The sequence below is a fragment of the Oryx dammah genome, unplaced genomic scaffold, assembly GCF_014754425.2.
Source record: "Oryx dammah isolate SB20612 unplaced genomic scaffold, SCBI_Odam_1.1 HiC_scaffold_21, whole genome shotgun sequence".
NCBI classification, from domain to species: domain Eukaryota; kingdom Metazoa; phylum Chordata; class Mammalia; order Artiodactyla; family Bovidae; genus Oryx; species Oryx dammah.
In genome coordinates this window covers 23,640,111-23,655,526 of record NW_024070205.1, presented here as the reverse complement: position 1 = coordinate 23,655,526, position 15,416 = coordinate 23,640,111, and the positions used below count along the sequence as shown (strand labels likewise).

At 36.9% G+C, this 15,416-nt stretch overlaps 1 protein-coding gene and 1 long non-coding RNA gene across 4 annotated transcripts in view; one reads left to right on the top strand and one right to left on the bottom strand.

Moving 5' to 3' along the window:
• Positions 1-15,416, bottom strand: part of COP1 (COP1 E3 ubiquitin ligase) — a 226,819-nt gene that overhangs the window by 101,306 nt on the left and 110,097 nt on the right. The window lies entirely within an intron of this gene.
• LOC120880545 lies at positions 935-14,711 on the top strand. Its single transcript, XR_005725056.1, has 3 exons — positions 935-950; positions 5,718-5,728; positions 14,629-14,711. It is a non-coding gene; the product is annotated as an uncharacterized LOC120880545 (long non-coding RNA).

Below are 15,416 nucleotides of genomic sequence, written 5' to 3'. Positions count from 1 at the left end.
GAAAAAAAACAAGAGATAAAAAGCGAAATATCTTTTGTTCCAAAAGTTACTATGACACTGTGTCTTCTTTGGAATGTGTCCGTATTTAGGAAAGTGGAGGAACTATAGGCAAAGAAAAAGTTTCAATTCTTTACTTTTGAAATAAAAGTAGAAGATATATCTATCTAACGGTTTAGTATCCTCAGGTAGCATTTACAAGCAACCAATAAGAATACAATATTAAATCACTAATGTTATTAATGCTGTGATGCTTCATCAGAAAACACAAGTATGACACAAAGAACCTATTCAACACTACAGAGGGGTAATCTAAAGTGAAAACGTATAACCTAGGAAATTTCTCATATATAAAATATATGAAAGTATGTTCCCAAAATAAGTTAGCCAGATAAGACTTTAATGAATCAGAAATCCACCTCATATTTCTTACAGAAACAAGTGGACAAAACTACTGAGAAAAATCTAAAAGAGAAAATGTGACTTTTATTAGATTAATCCTTTCAATTAAAGAGGTGAGGGGAGTCAGCCTGCCTTTGGACTGATGTCCACCACCCTCCCCCTCAGTTGCCAGCATCTGAAATAAAGCAAACTTTCCTTCCCTCCAACCTGGCCTGCTTAGTAGCTTCTGAATGGCGAGCAGCTGGACCTCCCGTGCATACCTTTTGGTAACAGATTTGGCACCCAACGTGGGGCTGGCTACTGCTGGCTCTCCTGGGTCTTCCAGGGGAGAGCTGTGGCTATGATAGTGTATTAACCTACTGCTTATGGCTAGCTAGCTGCAGGCAGGGGATTTGGGGACATTCCTGCTACTGCTGCTAAGTCACTTCAGCCGTGTCCGACTCCGTGCGACCCCACAGACGGCCACCTACCAGGCTCCTCTGTCCCTGGGATTCTCTAGGCAAAAACACTGGAGTGGGCTGCCATTTCCTTCTCCAATGTGTGAAAGTGAAGTTGCTCAGTCGTGTCCGACTCTTAGCGACCTCATGGACTGCAGCCTACCAGGCTCCTCTGTCCATGGGATTTTCCAGGTCTTCCAGGGGAGACCTGTGGCTATGATAGTATATTAGCCTGCTGCTTATGGCTAGCTAGCCGCAGGCAGGGGATTTGGGGACATTCTTAGCAGCTGCCAAAACCATTGGAGGATCCTTCCTGTTTCTCCAATGCTCAGCACTGGCTGCCAACTTACGCTTTTCCTTGGCGGGATGGAAACTTGCAATTGGGATGAACCGACGAGCTCCAAGACTGGGTAAGTCCCCGGTTTGCATACAGGCAACTTTCCCATTTGTGAGTGGCTAGTGCTATTTGGGCATTTTGCCAATGGGTTCTGACTGCCGCTGAGGATTGTTTGTGAGTGCTCATGCTATTTGGGTATTTTTGCCAGTTGGTTCTGATGTGTGTCTGATGTGGAGAACTGTTTGGGAAACGGGATGCTTCCCTGGTAGCTCAGATGGTAAAGAATCTGCCTGCAATGTGGGAGATCTGGGTTCAATCCTTGAGTTAGGAAGATCCCCTGGAGAAAGGAATGGCTACTCACTCCAGTATTCCTGCCTGGAAAATTCCACAGACAGAGGAATCACGGAATGTTGGGGGGTGAGGGGGCAAGGGCAGAAAAATAGAGTTCTTGTTCTAAAATGTTTAGAGAAATGCAAAGAATTTAGAATAACAAACAACTATGAAAAAGCATATCAAAGTTGTAGGATTTACATTACCTGATTTGAAGGCTAATTATGAAACTACAAAAAATAACCAAGAGAGTATAGTACCAGTCAAAGAGCAGTTATACACATAAACGCAACAGAACAGAGTGTCAAGAAGCACATTTATACATCCTTGCTCAATTGGTTCTAAAGACAGAAAGAAGCCAATGGGAAAGGTTCACCTTTTAAACAAATAATGCTTGGAATAAGTGGATATCCATACTGGGGAAAAAACTGATTTTCAACTTTTATTTCAAAATCTAAACAAAAATTAACTTGAAATGGATTATAGATTTATACATAAAAGCAAAAACTATTAAAATTATAGAAGAAAACAGGGGATAAAAATCTTTATACTTTGGGACAGGCAAGCATTTCTAAAGGAAAGAGCCTAAATCATTTAAAAAAACTAACTGGAATTCATAAAAATTAAATATGTATGTTATTTGAAAGATACCATTAATTAAAAGGCAAGTCACAGACTGGGAGAAAATACTACCAATACATATTTCTAGTATATAAAAAATTCTCACTACTCAATGATAGTAAAGGCTGATTTTTTAAAAATGGGCAAAAAATTTGAATAGGTGCTTCATAAAAGATACACAAAATGGCCCATATGCACATTAAAAAGCATTAGTCACAAGGGAAACACATAATAAAACAAGCAGATATCTATACATCCACAAATAAAGAGACTGACAATGCCAAGAGTTACTGAGGGTTTGAGGCAAATGGAACTATCTTACACTGCTGACTGGGATGTTAAAATAACTCAATCACTTTGGGAAACAGTTTGGCAGTTTCTTAAAATGTTAAGCACTAATGATACATAGGTCCATCTAGTCAAGTCTATAGTTTTTCCAGTGGTCATGTATGGATGTGAGAGTTGGACTGTGAAGAAAGCTGAGCACTGAAGAATGGATGCTTTTGAACTGTGGTGTGGAGAAAACTCTTGAGAGTCCCCTGGACTGCAAGAAGATCCAACCAGTCAATTTTAAAGGATATCTGTCCTGGGTGTTCTTTGGAAGGAATGATGCTAAAGCTGAAACTCCAGTACTTTGGCCACCTCATGTGAAGAGTTGACTCACTGGAAAAGACTCTGATGCTGGGAGGGATTGGGGGCAGGAGGAGAAGGGGACGACAGAGGATGCGATGGCTGGATGACATCACTGACTCGATGCACGTGAGTCTGAGTGAACTCCAGGAGTTGGTGATGGACAGGGAGGCCTGGCGTGCTGTGATTCATGGGGTTGCAAAGAGTCAGACACAACTGAGCGACTGAACTGAACTGAACTGAATCATACAGCCCAGCAATTTCAATCCCAGGTATTTACCCAAGAAAAATAAATAAGAAAATGATATCCAAATAACTAGTATGTGAATATTCATAGGAGCTTTATTTATAATAGTCAAAAATTAGAAAGAACTCAGATGTCCATCAACACATGAAGGATAAACCAACTGTGGAATATTCATTAAATGGAATACTGCTAAATAATTAACTAACAACTGATGCAGAAAACATGGATGAATCTCAAAACATGCTGAGCTAAACAAGCTAGACACAAAGGAGTACATTCTGTATGGTTCTATTTATAATAAACTCGAGAATGACTAAACTACTGTATGATGACAGAAAGCAGATAGCCAGTGGCCTGGGACATGAGTCTGGAGAATTAAAAGCAAAGTGGCAGTAAATAAAATTTTTGTAAATGTTCTCTATTTAGATTGTGGTTTATACAATTGCCAAAATTAAACACTTTATTGTAAACTGGACTTCAACAAAGGTGATTTTTAAAACTACCCAGTTTGTGATCCTACATATATTAAACTTAAATTATGTAAATAATAGAACAACAAATTTAGTCCTCTCAAGGATGGATCAAAGAACAATGTTTTATAACTTTAAGTGCTATCAACAAAAATTACCTAAGAATGTGGGAGAGGAAAGGGGAAGAGAAAAACGACGACGACTAGCAGTAGGAAAGCAGCCATGTGTAAAGATGAGTATGATATAGCTAGTAAGAGTGCAAGCTTTTGTCTTATTTCAAGGCATTTTCCAGCTCCACTCAATAAATAATTTTTAAAAGACACAAATAGGAAACCTTCTGCTGAACAAATCAGAATCAGTTATTCAGTTCAGTTCAGTCGCTCAGTCGTGTCCGACTCTTTGAGACCCCATGAATCACAGCACACCAGGCCTCCCTGTCCATCACCAATTCCCGGAGTTCACTCAGACTCACGTCCATCGAGTCCATGATGCCATCCAGCCATCGCATCCTCTGTCATCCCCTTTTCCTCCTGCCCCCAATCCCTCCCAGCATCAGAGTCTTTTCCAATGAGTCAACTCTTCGCATGAGGTGGCCAAAGTACTGGAGTTTCAGCTTTAGCATCATTCCTTCCAAAGAAATCCCAGGGTTGATCTCCTTCAGAATGGACTGGTTGGATCTCCTTGCAGTCCAAGACTCTCTCAAGAGTCTTCTCCAACACCACAGTTCAAAAGCATCCATTCTTCAGTGCTCAGCTTTCTTCACAGTCCAACTCTCACATCCATACATGACCACTGGAAAAACCATAGCCTTGACTAGATGGACATTTGTTGGCAAAGTAATGTCCCTGCTTTTGAATATGCTATCTAGGTTGGTCATAACTTTTCTTCCAAGGAGTAAGCGTCTTTTAATTTCATGGCTACAGTCACCATCTGCAATGATTTTGGAGCCCCCCAAAATAAATTCTGACACTGTTTCCCCATCTATACAAGAGTACTAAAAACCAGTGAGGAAGCAACAGCTAGAACTGGATGTGGAACAACAGACTGGTTCCAAATAGGAAAAGGAGTATGTCAAGGCTGTATATTGTCACCCTGCTTATTTAACTTATATGCGGAGTACATCATGAGAAACGCTGGTCTGGAAGAAGCACAGGTTGGAATCAAGATTGCCAGGAGAAGTATCAATAACCTCAGATATGCAGATGACACCACCCTTATGGCAGAAAGTGAAGAAGAACTAAAGAGTCTCTTGAAAGTGAACGAGGAGAGTGAAAAAGTTGGCTTAAAGCTCAACATTCAGAAAACTAAGATCATGGCATCTGGTCCCATCACTTCATGGGAAATAGATGGGGAACAGTGGAAACAGTGTCAGACTTTATTTTTCTGGGCTCAAAAATCACCGCAGATGGCGACTGCAGCAATGAAATTAAAAGACACTTACCCCTTGGAAGGAAAGTTATGACCAAACTAGATAGCATATTAAAAAGCAGAGACATCACCTTGCCAACAAAGGTCCGTCTAGTCAAGGCTATGGTTTTTCCAGTGGTCATGTATGGATATGAGAGTTGGACTATAAACAAAGCTGAGCACCGAAGAACTGGTGTTTTTTAACTACGGTGTTGGAGAAGACTCTTGAGAGTCCCTTGGACTGCAGGGAGATCCATCCAGTCCATCCTAAAGGAGATCAGTCCTGGGTGTTCATTGGAAGGACTGATGTTGAAGCTGAAGCTCCAATACTTTGGCCACCTGATGCGAAGAGCTGACTCTATGAAAAGACCCTAATGCTGGGAAAGATTGAGGGCAGGAGGAGAAAGGGACGACAGAGGATGAGATGGCTGGATGGCATCACGGACTCGATGGACGTGAGTCTGAGTGAACTCCGGGAGTTGGTGATGGACAGGGAGGCCTGGTGTGTTGCGGTTCATGGGGTCTCAAAAGAGTCGGACACGACTGAGCGACTGAACTAAAAAACTACAGTTATCACTCAACCCATGATGGAGTGCTTACAGGCTGAGCGATAGGTCATTTAGGTGGTCATTTAGGTTAAGTAACGATGAAGCATATAAAATAGTCAGCCAGTTACCACTAGGAGATCAGAAAATCTGACACAAACCCCTTTTCTTTCATAGACACTAAGGCCCTCAAAATATGACAGAGCTTTAATCAAATGGAGTAGTACCTCTTTAGAGCCTACGCAAATCCACGAGTTCAAGAGTCAGCAAAACTCTTCCGTAAAAGGGTCAGAGAAGCTGTGTGGGTCTCCCTCCAAACTACTCAACTCTGCTGCTGCAGTTCAAAATCAGCCAGAGACAATATGGAAAGGAATGAGCAAGACTGTGTTCCAAGAAAACCTACTTATGGACACTGAAATTTAAATGTCATATAATTTTCATGTCATATAATGCTATGTCATGTTACTATACATCACTACGTTATTATTTTCCTTGTTTTTTCCAACCAATTAAAAATATAAACACCATGCTTAGTTCCTGGGTCATTCAAAAATAGATGATGGCCACTGCTATATCTAAAATGGATAACCAACAAGGACCTACCTACAAGGACCTTTGCCTTGCCATGGGAAGGAAACTTCCCATTGGAAGTTTCTACAGAAACTCTGAAAGGAAACTCTGCCCAACGTTATGAGGCAGAATGGATGGAAGGGGAGTTTGCGGGAGAATGGATACATGTATATATGGCTGAGTCCCTTGGATGTTCACCTAAAACTACCACAGTATTGTTAATCGGCTATTCCCCAATGCAAAATAAAAAGTTAGAAAAGAAAATAGGTGAGGGACCAAATTTGAGTCGCATGGGTCACAGTTTGCTGATTCCTGTACTAAGCATAAAAGTCAGTATTTTTCCTATTCATAACATCTTCTTTTATATAAATGAAATCAATGCAAAGCTTGAAACTAAAATTTTTAAAGCAATTACAAATATGAAATTTCATATTGCACTTATGCCAATGGCAGTATGTTTATTTAAAATTATTTTTAAAGGATAACAGAATAGTATTATCTGAACATATCAGTCTATTGCTCTAAGTCAGAGTATGTGTCCAATAAACATTAATTAAATAAATTTTAGAACCAACTTTTGATCCTTTATGAACATAATCTATCAAATATAATATATCCCTTACTATCTTTATATGAACACACTGAGCATAGTAAGGTGAACAGCCCGACACTCTATTACACCTCAATGATCTCTCATGATCTCAATGAATCTATTAAAATATGGCAAACCACTTAACCTCATCATATTAAATAGAAAACAACCTGCTTTACTTTTTAGCTCCTATTTGCTGTTTCATTGTTTCTTCCCCTTGTCAAGCTAGGTAGCTACCCCTTCTTGCTGCTATCACTGAACCTATCTGGAAAAGCTGCAAACCAAGCTTTATTTTCCCCCTAATCTTAAGCAAGTACAATGACAGCCAGACTTCAACAATTACCACTTCCACCGCAAACTGCAGCAACACATTACAAAGAGAGGATTTTGAACACAGTGAAGAAAATAGAAGTATATTAATGTCACTTCCTATCTTAAAGACCAAGTAGAGAAAGAATAATCTATAGAAATTCAGAAGAAAAAAATAAAAAGAACCACCTCCAATACCTTCAGGAACTTGAAAGTCACAGCCTAAAGTGAACTTCATCTTTAGCATTTTATCAGATTCCTACAAGCATTTATTATTTACTTTTTACCTTGCATTTTAGTTTATTCTACGATTGGGTCAACAATCAGAACAGCTCATTAGATATCAGGCAAATTACCCAGTGTTACGAGCACAGAGATGAAAAAGAATTTCCTGCCAAAAATGCAAATAATTCTCACCACAATTTCCATACTAACAATCCCTTACTTGCTGTTTATTCTCACAATCCTTTATTTTCAGCTTCCATACGGCTGATTCCACCACTTTTGCCTCTTTCTCAACACCTTGCCTATCTTTATTTCCCTCAGTATGCCTTTTAAGTTCCATGGTCCATAAATTTAATCATTTTAGTCATCTAATATCTTTTTCTTTTACAGACAAACATATACGCTAACCACCCTTTCTATGTGTCACTCTGAGATGACATATGGAAAAAACATAAACTCTTAAGAGAAGAACTCTTTTTCTCTCCTTGTCACTAAATATACAAGCACACCTGTCTCTGAACCCATTCTCTTCTTTCTCCCTACTATTATGGAGGAAGTGTCCTCCCTTCTAATGAAAGCAAAGCCTCACGTTGCTTTGGATGCAATCCTGCACATGATCTGCTGCTGCTAAGTTGCTTCAGTCGTGTCTGACTCTGTGCAACCCCATACACGGCAGCCCACCAGGCTCTGCCATCCCTGGGATTCTCCAGGCAAGAACACTGGAGTGGGTTGCCATTGCCTTCTCCAATGCATGAAAGTGAAAACTGAAAGTGAAGTCGTTCAGTCGTGCCCGACTCTTGGCGACCCCACGGACTGCAGCCTACCAGGCTCCTCCGTCCATGGGATTTTCCAGGCAAGAGTACTGGAGTGGGGTGCCATTGCCTTCTCTGGCACATGATCTAATCCTATAAATTATCTCACCTTTCCTCATTCATTGGTTTGCATGGCAATAAACTTTCCTAGTTTTTGTTTTCACCTAAAAACCTCCTTCATCTGCTTTACTGGTTTCCCTTTGTCTACCTGAGCTTTAAATGTTGGAGCTCTACGAGTTTACAACCACAAAGTCAATTACCAACTGTACAAATCCCCATATTCACAGATCTTGTCTCTGTATAACCGTAGAGCCTAAGCATAAGATCCCATGTGCTTCGTTACCTTTAAACCTACCCTTCTTCCAGGATGCCTGTCTCTGTAAATGACACCCAAATTTTTCTGCCCCACTACTGAAGCCTAAAACCTGGAAGTTATCATCTGCTTCCAAGACAACACTGTCCATCAGTCATCAAGTTCTGTCTACCCTAGTGCCCACATATTTTTAAAACACTTTTTCACCCAAGCCTCACTGACCTTACCCACAAAAGCAAGCATCATGTACTATGCCTGGCCAATCTCAACAACTATCTACATATTAGATCTCCCTACTTCCTACTCTTGCTTCTTTCTATTCTCCATACTGTACCCAATAAAGCCTTCTTAGCATTTACTACACTTTATTCTATATATTTGCTTATAAGTTTGCCACTATGTTGTATATCACTCTTATCTGTACTCTCAACACTAGAGTATTATAAATACGTACAATTAAAATTAAAACAAAAACAATACCGTAAAAAATACAGATAAATATGTATGACTGATCTAAGGATTGTGGAAAAATTTTCTAGATTTATAAAAAAAAAAAAAACCTAGAGCTTAGTTTTAAAAAAATTCAGAAGAGCAAATCTTCCCTGTATTAATATTAAAATGTGGCTTCCAGTGGGTTACAGTCACCGGGTCGCAGAGTCAGACAGGACCGAGTGACTAACATGTTCACTTTTACTTTCCAGCCATTAGTCGTACTTTTGTCTCTTGGCACCAAATAGAATCATTCTAATTCCTTATCTACTTTGATTATTTGAAAAGAGTCATTAGTCTAACAAACTCTAGTCTTTTCCAGGTAAGTAATTTTATCATGAATAGCAGGTAGCATTCTAAGTCTTTGTTGTTGGCTTTTTGTTCTGATTACTGACAAAGTTTCACTAGCCTATTAAAATCTCAAATGTTAGCCTAATCAATACTTTGTAGTAATAAGCATAAAACGATTTGAGTTTATTGTTTCACCGTACTACTGACAAACCTCAGCCTAAGCAAGGGCAAAAGAAAATAAACAGGAAAACCAAGAGGAATTGAGACGAAGAGGAAGAAGTTAGGACAGAGGCTTATGGGGTAGGGAGGGTATGTAGCAATTTCTAAAGCTTAAATGTAGACTGTTCCTTATTTCATCTTTAGACTGTGTCCTGAATTGTCACAGAAGTAGGAAACTCATTAACACTTGCTGACAAGCTTGGATGTCTCTATTTTAAGTTGTTAACATTAACTTATTTTTCTGTCATATGTCATTGGTGATTTAAAGCCTTCTTTTTTAGCCTAGGGATACTTTATTCAAAGGAATACTTATCAGCAAGCAAATATGTAAAAGCGGGTGAAGGTTGACAACTGCTAGATCCTTGCCTGTTCTGGGCCCTTCCAGGGCCTGCAGACAGTTTTCCATTCATGCATGCATTCATTCAACAACTATTTACTAATGAGTACCTACCATGTGCCAGACATCTAGATGCAGCAGGGAATAAGGCAGATAAGATCCCCTCCCTGATGAAGCTCTAGCCTAGAACACAATGTTTTAAATTACTGTTTCAAAAAACTGGCCCTGGGCCAAATTCTGAAGGAAAAAAAAATATCCTTTGCTCTGCATTTCCACTCCTCTCATTTCTTACCAACCCCAGATGGCCCACTAACTCTTAAGACAGTAACAGAAATATGGTCTGAAAAACAGAGGACTGCATAAGCAGCCCTAAAAAATCATACTTCTTCCCCAGAAAACAAGTCACTAATTACCTGGAGACAACCTATTTTTAAGCACAAATTTAAAATTCACAGTATTCTGCAATAAAGAATATATTAAAAGGTATCCTAAATCTGGATCAGCACTGACTGTCATTAAAAATGGAAATTAAAGCAATCCTTATAACTGGCTACTACAAAAAAAAAAAATAAGTATTTAATTTGAATATTTTCAAACTATGGCAAAAGTGACATTGACGTCATATCTACATTAAATTAAAAATAAGTTTTCATTATTAAAGCCAAGTTAGACGTAATTGGGATACAAAGTATCAGAAGCTCACAAGAACTACTTCTTCTGGCTGTCTCAAAAGTAAAGCGCTTTCAGAAACCTTCCCAAGGTTTCAACAGATCTTGAAGGGACACTAGAATAGCAGAACCCAGGGCCCAGAACATATTAGTTCAAATCTTAGTTCTGTCATTTCGTAGCACTGTGTTGACCTTGGACAAGTTAGAAAATTTCTATCTTAATTCCTCCAGTGTAGAATGAGATTAATGACAATGTCTTACTCCAGAAGGCTGATATAAAGATTAAAAGAATTAGTGAAACACAATGGCATATAAAATACTTACAATGGTGTCTGAAGAAAAGTAATCAAACACTACATTGCCAGCAGCAAAAAAATGCCACAAGATATAACCATTTTCTTATGAATTTACTAATGCCTGATGTAATTCTATTTCAAGAATTTGAGAAAATATAAACAAAAATATTAAAATAATCTCCAAAATACAGATGGACAGTATAACAATTTTAACCAAAACAACCTAGGTATGCATAATTCAAACCAAGAATTCAACAAACAGCCACTGCTACTGAGTATTCAGTAAGCTTAAACAATGCAGCATCAAAGCATTTCTCTCTCATGGCCACTGAATACCTAATTTAAGAGAAAATGCAAAATGCACCATTACTGCTAAGTGTCAGAAAAGTTCTCTATCCTTTCTATTAATTGTTGATGTTAATCGAGGACTATCTAGTATTCATGAGAATGAATCTCCCTTATAAGTCACTAATTTCCATACCTTGTCTATTGTCTAATAGTTGAGATATTGTCAAAGTAAACAAATGCTGCCACCTTGTGGACTTATGAACATGATGTTATTTTAAATAACCCAATGTGATCCATAAGCAAAGGATGAGAAATTTTAAAAGCAAAAGCTTCTGGTTCAGCTTTTATTTTCAGTGAGATTCTCACTACAATAAATGACCAAACATTGGACGCATTTCATGTAATTTTACAGAAAGAATAATTTCTTCTATAATGCAATGAATTAATGTACCAAATTAACATTATTCGTCATCTCTAACATGTCTCACCTCTCTTTCCCAAAGAAATTCATTAAATGTTCTAATTAGCAAGGAACTGAAAGCTTTTAAAATGCATCTGTTATCAAAATGAATGTTATCAAAATGAATCTGTTATCAATGATGTGTTTGAATGTGAGAAACTAAAAAAACCCAAAACCCACCAGTGTTGTGAAAGTTTCAAAATCCCTTGAATATTATGGATTGTATGTTTCTTTGTATGGATTGTATGTTTCTTGTATGGACTGTATGTATAGTCTTCATCAGTTCTGCCTTATGCACTTTTAAAACTGGAAATTTTTCCTTCAGAAACATTAATTCAATGTAAATAAGAGGAAAAAATGGACGTTTACATGCAAGATGAAACAATTAAAGGCAGCTTTAAGCTTTTTGCTTGAAATATTTTGATTGAAATATTCTGATGCAACTAATCTCACTTTTAGTAAGTGAGATATTTCCAAACTGAAATCTTAAATTTTCCTATGACAGTAAATGTCTGCCTCAGTAAACATAGCGTTCTGATGTAAGTGTCTTTCTATGATCAAGGTTTACTTATTTTTAAAAAACAGAATTGCATTAAATCAAGCTAAAATGGCTTTCAGGAATGATGAAAAAAGAATAGCTCTTATTCTTTTTTGAATACCTACGCAGGTTCGATCCCTGGGTTGGGAAGATGCCCAAGATGCCCTGGAGGAGGGCATGGCAACCCACTCCAGCATTCTTGCCTGGAGAATCCCGTGGACAGAGAAGCCTGGTGGGCTATATAATCCATAAGGTCGCAAAGAGTTGGACACAACCAAAGCGATTTAGCATGCATGCATGCAGAAGTATAAAACTAATCCTACATTTTCTAACTAGAAATGCTGCTTTTGTAATATGAAGTTAAGAAGGAAATTTTTATTTTGTTTTTGGTTTTTTGTTCATTTTTAAATGGAGAAGAAAATATAATTCAGGATGAATTCACAATGGTCTGGGACACTAGTCAATATTACAACAGATTTCTAACCTGCATTACATTTCAGTTGGGTAGAGCCATATAATTATAGGTAAATGTATACATAGCAGGTCAATATGATTTATTGTATAAAAGCACTGAAATAAAACTGAGAGTTCTCCTGAATCCAAGCATCAAAGCTGACCTGTTCATGGCTATATGCCTAGCCTCGCCTACACTAGGTGGTCAATGAATTTTTGTTAAATGGGTTAATTACTACTTTAATTAATTAGTTAAGCAAAACCCACAAACTTCTGCATTTTTAAACTTTAATCATTCCAGGGCATGATTAGGAATGCTTTTATTTTCAACCTATAGAAAAATAAATAAATCTATGATTTTTGTCTTGTTACCAAGTTAAGCTTGAATACAGTAAGATTTAATGTAATCGTCTTTTTAGCTAATGCCCTGAATTTCAAGATGAATATTCATTACATAAATAAAAATCTTAGTCATGTAAATGAAAAAGCACGTGTAGTTTTACTAATTTCTAAAAAGTTAAAACGTCAAATTCGTGAACTGAATCAAAAATATCTTTTTTAAGGCTTTTCTATTCTATCAAGAAAATTTGAACATATACTAGCAATTTGATGCTTCCTAGGGGCTACTGCTAATTGTGTTAGATGAGATACAGCCCTGTAGTTATATAATGTCCATATTTTAAGACATAGAGATTCTTAGGACTGTATGGTTGAAATGACAAGATACCTGGCATTTGCTTCAAAATACTTAACCCAAGAGAGTAAGAATAAAGAGTATAAATAAAGCAAGTATAACAAAATTTGGATCACTGATGAGTCTGGGAGATGACTGTTAGAAAGGATTCCATTCTCTCCCATCTTAAGTATATTAGAAACTTTTGCTAAAAAAAATTTAAAGAATTTTAAATTCACCAAAATGACGAAGACAAAAATAATATAAAATAATAACAAAAAGATAACTAGAAAAACACAATATTTGAAAACTATTAAGTCTCAATAATCCATGAGTCAAAATAAAGTTTGAAATTAAAATGTCTTTTGAACTGAGTAAAATTAAAAAATATCATATCTTTGATACAATTACAATGAACAATTTAATAAGAAAAACACCAGCATCAAAAAAATATTTAGCAATTAACAAAGGCGATGACTTGTACAATAGAACTACTAAACACTGCTGAAAGAAACGAAAAAAGACATAAATGAAAACACATCCCAGGTTCATGGACAGGAAGGTCGAATATCGTTATGTTGTCAGTACTACCCAAAGTGATGTACAGATTTAATGCAATTCCTATCAAAATCCCAATAACTTTTTTTACAGATATATAAAAACCCATCCTAAAATCTACATGGATTTCCAAAGGACCTGAAGTAGCTAGAGAACTCACACTTCCTGATTTCAAAACTTACTGCAGGTCTATGGGAGTCAAAAAATATAGATAAAAACAGACAGAATATAGAAATAAACCTTTGCATATATGATCAAAGAATTTTTGACAAGAGTACCAAGCCCATTCAATGGAGAAAGGACAATTTTTTCAATATATGATCCTGAGAAAACTAGATATTCACATGTAAAAGAATGAATTTAGATCCTTCCTTAAAACTATATATAAAAATTAACTCAAAATGGATCAATAACTGAAATCTAAAATCATAAAACTCTTTTTACAACTTTAGATTGGCAGTGATTTTTTGTATGCCACCACAGGCACAAGCAACACAAAAGAAAAAATACATGACAAATAAGACTTTAAAATTTTTAAAATTATGTGTATCAACAGAGAATATCAACACAGTAAAAAGGCAACTCACAAAATGAGAGAAAATATTTATAAATCTGATAAAGGATTAATATTCAGATTAGACTGATTTGTGCTGCTGTACAGCAGAAGCGAATACAACACTGGAAAGCAATTACCCTCTAATTAAAAAAAAATTCAGAATGCATTGGAAATTCCTAAAACTCAACAACAAAAAAATAAATTCAATTCAAAAATGGAAGAAGCACTTGAACAGACATTTCCTCGAAGAAGATATACAAATGACTAGTGAAGGTGAAAAGTGAAAGTGAAGTCGCTCAGTCATGTCCGACTCTTTGCGGTCCCATGGACTGTATAGCCTACCAGGCTCCTCTGTCTGCAGGATTTTCCAGGCAAGAATGACTAGTAGGCATATGAAAAGACCATCACTAATCATTAGGGAATTCAAATCAAATCTAACGTCACACACAATAAATAGCTATGATCAAAAAAATAGAAAACAAGTCCTAGCAAGGATGTGGAGAAATTGGAACCCTTATGCACCGCTGGTGAAAATTCTAAGTGGTATAGCCCCAGTAGAAAATAGTATGGCAGTTCTTCGAAAAATTAAAAATAAAATTACCATGTGATCCAGCAATTCCATTTCTGAGTATATACACAAAAGAACTGCATGCAAGGTCTCAAAGAGATTTTTACACCCAAGTTCATAGTAGCATCTTCACAGTAGCTAAAACATGGAAGCAACACAAGCATTCATTGACAGATAGATAACCAAAATGTGGTGTGTGTGTGTGTGTGTGTATATATATATATACACATACACACAATGGAATGTTATTCATCTATAAAAAGGAAATTCTGTAACATGGATGTACACTGATGACATTATGCTAAATGAAATAAGCCAGTCACAAAAACAAATGTATTGCACCATTCCACTTATATGAGATACCTGAAGTAATCAAAATCATAGACAAAGGAAGCAGAATGGTGCTTGCCAGGACTGGGGGGCAAGAAAAAACAATGAGTTATTGTTTAATGGTTTACAAGATGTCAAGTGTTAAGGAGATAGACAGTGATGATAGGTGCACAGTATTATGAATGTATTTAATACCAATGAACAGTTCACTTGTTAAGATGGTAAATTTTATGTCCTGTGTATTTTCCCAGAATAAAAGAATTTGGGGAATAAAGAAAAGATACCACACAAAATATTGTGGGATGTACTTAATATAATGCTTGGAGGGAAATTTACAACACAAGTTATATTAGAAAAGAAGAAATGTTTCAGCTCAGTCACTTTAGTTTCTACCTTAAGAGACTAGAAAGATAAGAGCAAAGTACACATAAAGAGAGAAGAAAATGGG